The sequence below is a fragment of the Salvia hispanica genome, chromosome 2 (assembly GCF_029641045.1).
Source record: "Salvia hispanica isolate PSC_SH4W2 chromosome 2, Shi_PSC_v1, whole genome shotgun sequence".
Taxonomy (NCBI): Eukaryota; Viridiplantae; Streptophyta; class Magnoliopsida; order Lamiales; family Lamiaceae; genus Salvia; species Salvia hispanica.
Window position 1 is genome coordinate 63,829,987 of NC_142693.1, and position 11,614 is coordinate 63,841,600.

Sequence of the window (11,614 nt, forward strand, 5' to 3'; positions counted from 1 at the left end):
CTTTTGATAACTTTTGTAGTACTAGTATTTTTTTTGATTTAATAAATAATAGATTTCATATATAGTTATATTAATTAATAAATCTTATCATATTATTTAATTTAATTTAAGTTATTGATAAGTGTCATAAGGTTAGTGTGTAATTTAGATAAAACATATAGGTATGATTGAAAAGTATAAAAAGTTAGTGGGTGAGGAATATTCTTTTGGGTTTGAGTTTAGGGTAAATGGTTGGAGCAAAATCAATATTTAGTGTGAGATTTACACTTCGCGTTATACATTTTTTTCACTTTATTCTTATATTATGTTCGAATGTATTGATGAATGAGGGTTTGTGTTTAATTCATTATTCGTAATAGGGTTTTTGGCTTTTTAAACCAAAACCTTTCCCCGAATTCTGGTTTTTCCCATGAACTATGAGATTTGTTTTTAAAACCATGAACTTTCATTTCGTTAGGATTTTCCCAACCCGACCTGTAACATCCCGAAATTTCGAACCCTAATTTTAGAGCCGTAAAATTTCTTAATTAATGCTATTGATGGCATAGGAGACGCGAATTAAATGATGAACGAGTTTATCTCCTAAGTTCTTATGACCGAGTTGTGTCTAGGGTTGCGTTGGAGTTTGAAAAGTCAAACTCGTTGAGTATATGACGTGGCTTATGAATATTTAAATTAAAGATGAAATTATGTGATGATTTAATTGTTTAAGGGTGAGTGAGATTATTAGGATATTCCCATAAATACTATAACCACATTCTTCTTTTTGAAATTTTCGAACCCCTTGACTTTATTGGGGAGAAATCCTATTTTTCCGGATTTAATTTAATTCTTGAGATATTTATCCAAATTAAATCCAAAACCCAATTATTCTCTATTTCTCAAAGATAAAAAAATCGACACCCCATTTATTCCATGTGATTTTCAAAGATCACATAAGTTTGGGAAGGAAGAATTATTTTATTTGTTTGATTGATCCCTTATTGATTTCCTTCCATACCTAAAATTAAATATTCTAGCAAATCTTACCATACCTCAAGGAGATCTTGCCATATCTTATTTTAGTTAATATTTAAAATCTATTCCTTATGGAAGAGCCATAATACACGCCTATTTCCAATCTTTAAGTGGGAGAATTATTATTTTATTTTGCTCCGTGATATTTTATTCTACTCCGAAAAATATACTTAACAAAATCTTGGCTAAATAAAAAGGCCATGATTTTCGAAAATCTCTAGCCTTGAAACCCTAATTCACGCCACTTTTTATTTCTTCCTCTCTACTCCACAATATTTGTTTTATTTAATTGTGGAGAATCAAATCTTCTCAAATATTCTATTTAATTACCTAAAGATTTTATTGAACCCTATAAATAAGAGCAAAACCTAACCCTAACACTAAAATTTTCGCCTCCCACCCCCATTGCACACGCCACTCTCTCTCTCTTCTCTCTCTCTCAATTTCCTTCAACTTTTCTCAAATAATTCTTCATCTTTTGAGAAGAATTAGAGTTTGAGCCTCAAGTATTGTTGAAGAATCAAGTCTCTACTTTGTTTCTACCGTTCGTTTTGACAAGAAAAGGTACCTACATATTAATCTCACTTCATCTAACCGATTAATCGGTATTCTTGAACCCCCATGCATCTAGATTGAGTGAAAGTGAGTTAAATGGTATATGGAATATATGTGTGCGTGTGTGTGTGCGTGTGCGTGTGTGTGACACGTGAACGACCCTCATGTGTGACATACGTTGATGTTAGATCTAGGATTGTTGAGTGAATAAACTTATATGATGAATATGACTTGGTTTGAATGATAAACGTAAACTGGATCGGTGGGAAAAAGGGAAACCTTTGGGACATGCATGATTTAGGAGTTGATGTTGAAGCTAATACATGATATGTGCATATGTGATTAAAAGTGAAACCTCGGTTGCTAAGCCGGATAACGAAAGAGAGAAACGTACTTGAAATCTAAGCAGTCAAGGTGGCTTTACTCACTAAACTTCTTTATTACCAAAAATATTGATTGTGGTGTTATAAGGGTGGTTTAAACTGTTATGCCATGCCTGTGATTATTTTTGATGATGTTGTGCGCCTGATGCCTAGTTTGAGAGTTCGCTCCATTGGGCTATAGGGCTATGGATATGTATAAATGAATTCGGGTCTGAGTAGGGCCGCAAACCCTACCAGGCCAGTGTACACGGTGGGATCGGGAGCCGTCCTTGCTAGTCGGCCGGTCTCGTGGGCGAAAAGTGTGGCCACACTTTCATCGCACCATGGTAATGTTGTGATTGTGGAAATTGTTGAGAAAGTGGGGAGTTGTTTGACTGGCCAGTATAAGAAAATATTTTTGTGATACTCGATGATATTTATTTTGATAATTGCAAAACTCGAGTTCAATATGGTAAGGGTGGCATAACTAATAAAATGTTTTTGCAACGAGTTCACTGGGTATTTCAAAATACTCAGCCCTGCATGTGTTTTCCTTATGTACAGGTTGAACGGCGACGAGCGGTGGCGGGTGTTGAGTACATTTAATTAATTAAGATGGATATTTTGAACTTCGAGTGTAGTTGTGTCTTCATACATGGCTTCACTTTCTCTTGGTCGTTTCCGCTGAATTTTTGAAACTTATTAGTATCATTTGGCTATTTTGAACTTATTCCCTTCGGTTTAGGAGATTGAGACATGTTGTGGTTTTGTTGAATTTATGTCGAACCCTTGATTTTTGATCATAGTTTATGGTATCTATTCTTCATTGATTTTCTTGATTAAACCGTTGACTTATTGCTTTGATAGTTCGTTTAATACTTTGGTCAAATCTCTTTAAATGAAACCCTAGCCTATGTTTTATTGCTTTTAAGTCCGTTGGTAGCAGTCGCTGACTCAACTTATTTTTAACACAAGTATACTCGCAAGTGTACGGGGCTAATGTAGCAAATAGTAAGCGAAGAGTATCGTATCCACAGAGACAATCAGTGTCAACCTAATTACCACGAACCAACCTCAACTACTATCTAGATGAATCGGAAAGTTTGGGTTTTCTAAATCTACTCAAAAACAAAGTAAAAACAATTAAAAACAACTAGAGAACTAAAAGCAAATAAGAAAACGGATGTAGATCAAAGATGAGAATGGTAGAATCCTACGGGATCGATAACAACTATCATATGCTCAACTAATTTCCAAACTATGCCAACAAAGGGTCTCAAGGGTTATTAAGCTATCACTAAGGTAAAACTATATCTTTTCTCAAAGCATATAATTTGTAGATTGCTACCTAGAACCGAAGTCTCCTTCCTAGAACTAAGGCAACAACTCCTAATAGCTCCTAAGATACTTAGCTTCATTCAAAGGCTCAAATCTCTCGATTATATTGGCAAAGACGTCAATTTCTTCTCTTTCAAATTAAACTACTCACTTCTCAGTTCTTGTAGTAAAATCCACATGCATTTACAAGGTGATCAGTCAAATAAATGTATAAGCACAGAAGAAATCAAAATAACCACATGAGCCAAGGCATAGAAAAAGGAAATCAATTAAACATAAGAATCATTGTATCTCCCCCGTAGAACTCTACGAAGGATTTAGCTACTCATGTTCATCACAAAAGTCAAAGAAATATTCAAAGAAATCTTCAAAAACATTGTTTGAACAAGAATAAAACTAAAAGTAGAAACTCCTAGAATTGGATTGGGCGGATTGGAGGCCTCGTCTTCAATCTTGCGGTGAATACTCGTCCTCTGCTCGTTCTTCTCTTCTTCCTAGGTGAAAAAGTGGTATTTTTGGGGTAGGAGGCGTGTAAGTTGTGTTTGGAGGCGTTTCCTAGGCATATATATACCTATGGTTGACTTTGGGCCCGAAATAAACTGTTGGACGAAGCTGGCGGGTCGCCAGGTTGGGTGTGCGTCGAAGCTGGCGAGTCGCCAGCTGCTTACGGCGTTTTTTTCGTGTTTTGCTGGCGGGTCGCCAGGTTCGTTTGCATGCGAACCTGGCGGGTCGCCAGCTATGTCACTGCTCTGCGCAGTCTTGGTAAAACGGCCATAACTTCTTCTACCAAACTCCGATTGAGACGTTTAAGATATCCACGCTAAGCTCTTTCGAAGAAGAAGAGAATGGTATGCATTACATGCGAATCGGACTTCAAAATCTCTTGAAAAGCTGTCTCGAACATTGAGCAGCTGCACATCCATATATTTTGTACATTTTTCTACACATTCTTCACAAAATGGTCAAAATACCAACATAATAGAGAAGTAGCTATAACCATGTCTCAAAGTACACAATATATGATCAAAACGAAGTAAAACTACCCTCTAAAGTCATGTAAAATCCAAGTGAATCAGCCGCTGTATTTATTGTACCCTAGAAACCCGGGCTGTCACACGACCCGAATAGCACATTTCCGACCCAAATAGCATAATTCAAAATGTTAAAGTTGTGTTTTGTTTATTCAAATGTTGTCCTTTGTTATGTAATAATTGTGACTATATGTATTATTGTGCCAAATAGGATCCAAGTAATCAATTTTGTGACAAATAGGATTAAATTGACATGTAGACAACCCGGGTTTCGTCGTTGACCCGCCGGCGGAAAATCCTAACGAAATGAAAGTTCGTAGTTTTAAAAACAAATCTCATAGTTCATGGGAAAAACCTGAATTCGGGGAAAAGTTTTGGTTTAAAAAGCCAAAAACCCTTCGTAATATTGAATCTCATAACTCAAACCTAGATCAATGATCACATAATAATTAGTCATAGCCACTCCTTTCAACTAAATTACTAATCTGACAACTTAATCCTAAACTAATTCTCGTTATTATTTTGTCCAAAAACTGAACAACGACCTAGTTTACAATTTATATATTGTTGCAATATATTATTTGAGATCATTTCTCGAAGCTCACTACCAAAGCTATGTATGGATTTAGAGCATCCGCAACGGTTTGAATTTCGGCGTCCGTCCCTCCGTGCCAGCGGCAAGGACGAGCTCGTCTGCCGCTGCGAGCTGTCCGTCCGTGCCGCTGATCAGCCCTACGTGGCATGATTTGATTGGCCAACGGCTAATTTTTTTTTTTTTTAAAAAATAATTCAGAAATAATTCGAAATAATACCAAAAATTAAAAAAAAATAATTTGGATTCCCAAAAAATAGAACCGTTTATGGACGTTTTTTTGGATTTTTGTGATTTTTTTTAATCCCAAAATCATCTATAAATACACACATTCATCATCCACTTTTCACATCAAATTATCTCTCATTCATACTTTTTCGTACTAAATCATCTACATTTTCCTCTCTCACCCAAACCCTCTCTAAAAAAATTTAAAAATGGTTTTCACCGATCTCATTGCGGAAGCGAAGCGTGAAGAACAAGAATATTATGAACAATATCGTGCCGCTTATGAAGCCTATGTCGCCGCCAATACCCCCGCCCCTCCTCCTCAACCAACTAGATCAAAACGTCGCTACATCCCTCGTGATCGAGAGGGAGCCCACGAAAGGCTCGTTGCCGACTATTTTTCCGACCAGCCGCGGTATCCAGAAGATTACTTTCGGCGCCGTTTTCGCATGTCAAAACGGTTATTTATGCGTATTGTCAACACATTGTCCACCCGTGTTGAATACTTTCATTCAGGTGTAGACGCAACCGGTCGGCAAAGTCTCTCGGCGTTGCAAAAGTGTACTTGTGCCATCCGACAACTTGCTACTGGGCAAACGGCTGGCCTTTCGACGAGTATTTGCATGTCGGTGAGTCAACTGGAATCCTATGCCTCAAGAATTTTTGCGACGGTGTTCGTTCTGCTTTCGGAGAGGAATTCCTTCGTGCAGCCACCACCGATGATTGTCAACGGTTGCTTCGTCTTCACGAAATAGTTCACGGTTTTCCCGGTATGCTAGGCAGCATTGACTGCATGCATTGAAAGTGGAAGAATTGTCCGACTGCTTGGAGGGGGCAATACTTAAGCGGCCACAAAGGCGGCGGCCCAACGCTTATCCTTGAAGCGGTCGCCGACTACCGCCTATGGATTTGGCATGCATATTTCGGTGTTGCCGGATCCAACAATGACTTGAACGTGCTATATTCTTCACCACTCTTCGATGATGTTTTGAATGGTGTAGCACCGGCGGTCGACTTCACCGTCAACGGAAATGCATACCACATGGGTTACTATCTCGCCGATGGTATCTACCCAAGGTGGTTAACTTTCATGAAGTCGTTCAGCAATCCACAAGAGCCGAGACAGATTCTTTTTGCGCAGCGTCAAGAGTCCGCTCGGAAAGACGTCGAAAGAGCTTTTGGTGTCCTTCAAGGCCGATTCAACGTTGTGAAGTCCCCTTCTCGGCTTTGGTACGTTAAGAATATCGCCGACATCATGTACACGTGTATTATCTTGCACAACATGATTATAGCTGACGAAGGACCGAGGGCGGCTAACTTTTACGACGAGGATGAAGCCGGAAGCTCAAAATTCGGCAACGAGTAAACAATGCGCGATACAAGAGCCCACATTGAGCTACAAAAAGATCAAATCAATCACATTTGGGCAAAATTCGGCAACGAGTAGTGGGTCTTTTTAATTTTATGAATTTTAATTACGTAATTTTAAATTCTAAAGATTTTAATTATGTAATTTTTAATTTTTAGGATTTGAATTATGTAATTTTTAATTATTTTGTAATTTGTAATAGTGTTCCGGGTATTTTTAATGCATTTTAATATTGTGGAAATGTTTTTATTTTAAATTGAATAATAGAATGGTGGGAACCTTGAGCTTGTCCTTAGCTAAGAGCACGGATGTGGGTGTTGTGCTCTTAGATAAGGACAAGGAGTAAAAGTGGGTCAGGGCCCACTTCCATGCTCTTAGCTAAGAGCACGGATGTGGAGGGTAGTGTGGTTGAGATTTTCTCTCTCTAGAAGAATTCTCTCTGACTTCTCTCTAGACTCCACACTCTCTCCAACTTGCTCTTTCCTCTTGCAACTCTTGCTCGCTGCCCTTAATCCTTCATCTTTGGTGATTCAAGTCCACGGAAAAGAGATTCTCCATCTCCTAACGTTGAGTTTGAATCAGTAAACTCCAGATTTGAAGAAGTTTTGGGGCTGTTCTTCGTAACCTTGAGTTTCGCGGTGCCCAACCTCCCGGCGAAGTTGAAGCGTCTCCAGCCAATCCGGCGACTTCCCCTCCAAGCTCGGGGCTTCAGAAGCTGCCCTTGTGGTGGTGGAAGAAGAATGACCCAGTTGGTTAGGGGGGGGGGGAAGTGTTTTGGGGCTGCTCTGCCGTTTCCGGCAGCCTTGAGTTTTGCGTGAAGCTCTATCTTCAAGCTAAGGTGTAGCTCTCAAGTCCAGCCCTTCTTCGTACCTAGTTGAACGCTTAATCCAGAGTACTCTTCTCCTCAACGGCGAAGGGGTGGCGGATTGATTAAGGCCGGTTCTTTAGGGAGTTGTTCGAAGAAGGCGTTTTCTTTGGAGTTCTACCTTGTGTTGACAGATTCATCAAACCAGACTAAGACTCCCTATCCCTACTGTGTTTTATTGTCTTTTCTTAATCGATTAGATAGGCTGTGGTGTGGGTTCTATGTTCCTTATTGCTGTGACCGTTGCTCTTTGATTAGAGTTACTGTTCCATTGGGGTTCTTGCTGTCAAGCATTTATCTTGCAGTGTTTTGGCAATTTCCGAGGATTTCCCTCTGTTTTGATTCATTTTCGTCTGTATTCTAATCTCAGGCGTGTTTTTCCGGCGATTCTAAGGCGGCTGGAGGCTTTGGGGCGGTCGGAAAAGCCTAGAACAGCTGCGTCAGCAGCCATCTGCGAAAATTCGATTTTCCGGCGACGTCCTTGTCGGAACCCTACCGTCGCCGGCGCCGCCTAGCCGGAAGTTGAAGAGTCTCCGGCGCCGCCCACCCCAACAGTCAGATTCATTGAATCGAGGCAACCCAGATTTCAAATTCAAATTTTGGCGGCTGGAAGGTCTAGGGTTTGAATTTTGGCGCGGATCTGGGTCGGGTCGCCTCCAGCTGGGTCGGGTAGGGTTTACACCGGGTCGGGGCTTGAATCATCCGGGTCGACCCGCAATTTATCGTTCTAGGGCGGAAGGTCATTGTGCTTGGCTCGGAATAGTTGGCTCATTCTCTTGTGTGGGGGGTGGCGCTGTGGCCGAGCGGCTCGAGCCCCCTGCGATACAAGGCCGTCTTGCTGGCACCTACCGCACACCCCTGGGCACCTCACGCCCTTTGGTAAGCTTCCAACACTTAGTCATTTTCTTGTTTCACCTAACTTCTCCGTGCAGGACATTGTTCGAACGTGGTCCGTTACCACTAAGTAGACCTCGGCCTGTGCCGTGACGTGATCGAGACAAAGTCCCCTCGCAGCAACGGCCATGCAATCTAAGATTTCATCCGCATCACCCTCGGGCATTTCGGATCCCCTGGACCCGCAAAATCCTAAGGCGGTGGAAGGCCCGACCTATGCCGAGGAGACTCCTACCTCTGTCGAGACAGGCTCGAAGGCCCCGCACATGTCGATACACGCGGACGGGAGGGTGCTCGGCCCGGAAGGCGCGGAACCTCTGCGCACCCCTTCGGCACCTATAGAGCCTTTCTCGAACCAATTGGGTAACGATCGCTCCTTTTGTGAATACCCTTTTCCCCCTGACTTTATCTCGACAGATCACCTTGAAGAGGGAGGGGATCCCAACAAAAAGGGGCTGAACACATGTGCTAACGCCGTACCTCCGTCGAACAAGCACAAAATCCTTGACCATCTTTGCAAGAACGGTGGACTTAAGATCAATATCTTCCAACTATGCAAGAAATATGAGATCCCTACAACAAATCCGAAGAGGACCTCAAGGAAGATATCAAGTTCCACCTTGAGTTGGAGTAACAATCCGCGTGGTACGCGACAAACCAAGCTCTGGAGCCAATCTGCTCCCCCGAAGCGAGATCCATCCTCACCGACCCAGGTATCTCTATTACTTCCAAGTCAATCGCCTTAACTAACTCAGACCTCATGCCCATCTCCACGGGCTGGGGTTCGTCGCTTAGTGGCATGTTTGCGGGCAGATTCCCGGGTAAGGAGGTCGTCTACAACATGACCAAGCGCTGGAAGGTCCCGGTTAAAGTCGCATTCCATAGGAAGGGCTGGATCATCTTTAGCTTCATAAGCGCTAAGGATATGGAAACAGTTCGGGAAAACGGGCCACATTCGATCTTCGGCATCCCCTTGGTGCTGGAGCCAACCCCGGAAGACTTCGACCTCAAGAGGAAAATGAAGGTTAATGTCCCTATCTGGATCCGGATTCCGGACCTCCCTCTGTCCCTATGGAATAAGTCGGCTATTGGAAAGATTGCCTCTTCGGTGGGCATGCCGGTTATGGTTGATGAGTACACCATCCTGCGCGAAACCCTTGATGGTGCACGGGTCCAAGTTATCATCAATGTGCTCGATGAACCCCGGAAAAAAATTGAAATCATCCTTCCGGGGGGAGAGAAATTCACACAAGAAATTGTGTACGAGGCGCTACCTAAATATTGTCGGATATGCCAAGAATTTGGCCACTACGGTGCCGGTTGTCCAGGCCCGGAAGAGAGGGAGAAAATTAGGCGGGCAAACTATGCAAAAAATAAGCCCGCGGGGAGGGATGCGTCCCGAACCAGAGATGCCTCGAGAAATAGAAAAGGCCCCGGGGGCCGAGACAAGTCGATTGGGGCCTCGAACCCAACGAGGTCCCAAAATGCTCGTGACCCATCTAGACCGAGAAAGTCAGACCCGAGAGTTGGCAAAGTTGATCCGAAGGTATGGCAACCCTCCGGAAGACTTGTGGGAGACCCTAGTGGGTCGGTGCACACGGTGGCTCCGGTCACCACCTCAAATCAATTCGCTGCCTTGGCTGTGGAGAATGCTGAGAAGGAGCCTGACATGGCACCACCCGATGGCGTGAAGTATCCTATTCTCATTACCACACGCACACCCAAATCGGAAATTGCGGCCCGAATTAACTCGTATAAGCCGCAAAAGGGGAAGAATGCCCAGCCATCGGCCGAGAAGTCCGTGTACGAGATGGCTAGGAAAGACCTAGAAGACGCAGGCTATGCGGACCCAGCGCACGAACTTATGATGGCGGGTTTCACTAATGTCTCTAATGATTCCTTCGAGATTAACACCGGTCTGTCCAAAGAGGAGGAAAGTGCTGAATTGGAGGAAGAGGCCGAGGAGGTCGTGATGGAGCCTCCACCCAAGAAAGCCATCCCCCCCCTCCGCGACCCCGAAGTGGATGCGGAACAAGGGGACACGGATGCCGACCCGTTCCCACCCCTCGAAGCGGTTATTGCGCAGGCAGCCGGTAAGAAGGGAAGGAAGGCTGGCCCCGGTAATGACAGCGCTGCACCACCCCGTGCGAAAGGTGCGGGCAACCGTGAGCGATCCAAGAGCCGTGGTCGCTCGGGGAATCTTGACCCTAAAGCACACGAGGGCCTGAACACGAGGACCAAGGTGCACGCCTCAAAGAATCAGGCCTCGACCAGCTCCAACCGTCCACTGGATGAGTCCACACACACAGCCAACCTGTCCCGATGATCATCACGACTTGGAACGTTAGGGGCATGCAACAACCCTTTCGTCAACCTGTTGTGGTGGAGTTCGTCAAAGTCAAATAGGGTGGAAGTTATGGGTCTGATCGAGACCAAATTGCTAGAAAAGAATATCGAATGGTTCATGTCTAGGTACTTCCCGGCTTGGAAGTACGTCTATGTGCTAGTGAGTCCGGACCCCCGTCGGCCCAACAAACTCATCACTTGCCGTATGCCCCTTCTGTGGAACCCTATCATGGTTAAGCTGGACGTGGTTAGCATTGAAGAACAAGTGATACACACAAAATCAGGTGCACGCGTTCTAGAAACGAATTAAATTTCTCCCTCGTTTATGGCTTACACTCACCTGAAATTAGGCAACTCCTCTGGGACTCGTTGGTTAATTTTGGCATGCAGGGTGAACCGTATTTTGTTAGTGGAGACTTTAATGCAGTAATGCATGTGGATGAACGACAATCGGGAGATGGATGGCCCAATCCGAGCCTGCGCGAGACTCGGCATCCAGGATACCCCGTGCACGGGATGCACGTTCACCTGGTCAAATGGCTCGGTATTCAGCAAGATAGATCGAGCCATGGTCAACCAGGAATGGCAAGACAAGGGATTTATCGTCAACACTACATTCATGCCACCGGGATTCCAGACCGATCACTCGCCGACCAAAACTAAGATCTTTGGTGATGTTAAGTCCTACCCTAAGCCTTTCAAATTCTTTAACTTTTGGATGAATCATGCAGGATTTGATCCCCTCCTACGGGAGCATTGGCGCAAGAGGGTGATCGGATCCAAGCAATTCATCCTAGCCCAAAGAATTAAGGCGTTCAAGCTTGTACTCAAGGACTTCAACTTCAAAGAGTTTAGCAACATATCGGAGAGAGCAAAACAAGCGACCAAGGACTTGGAGGCAGCTCAAGTTGCTCTCGAGAATGACACTGCTAATCTCAATCTCCGGGTGCAAGTCAAGCAACTCAAGCTTAAAGTTGAGCACCTCGGCAATGCAGAGATGAAATTCTACAGCCAAAA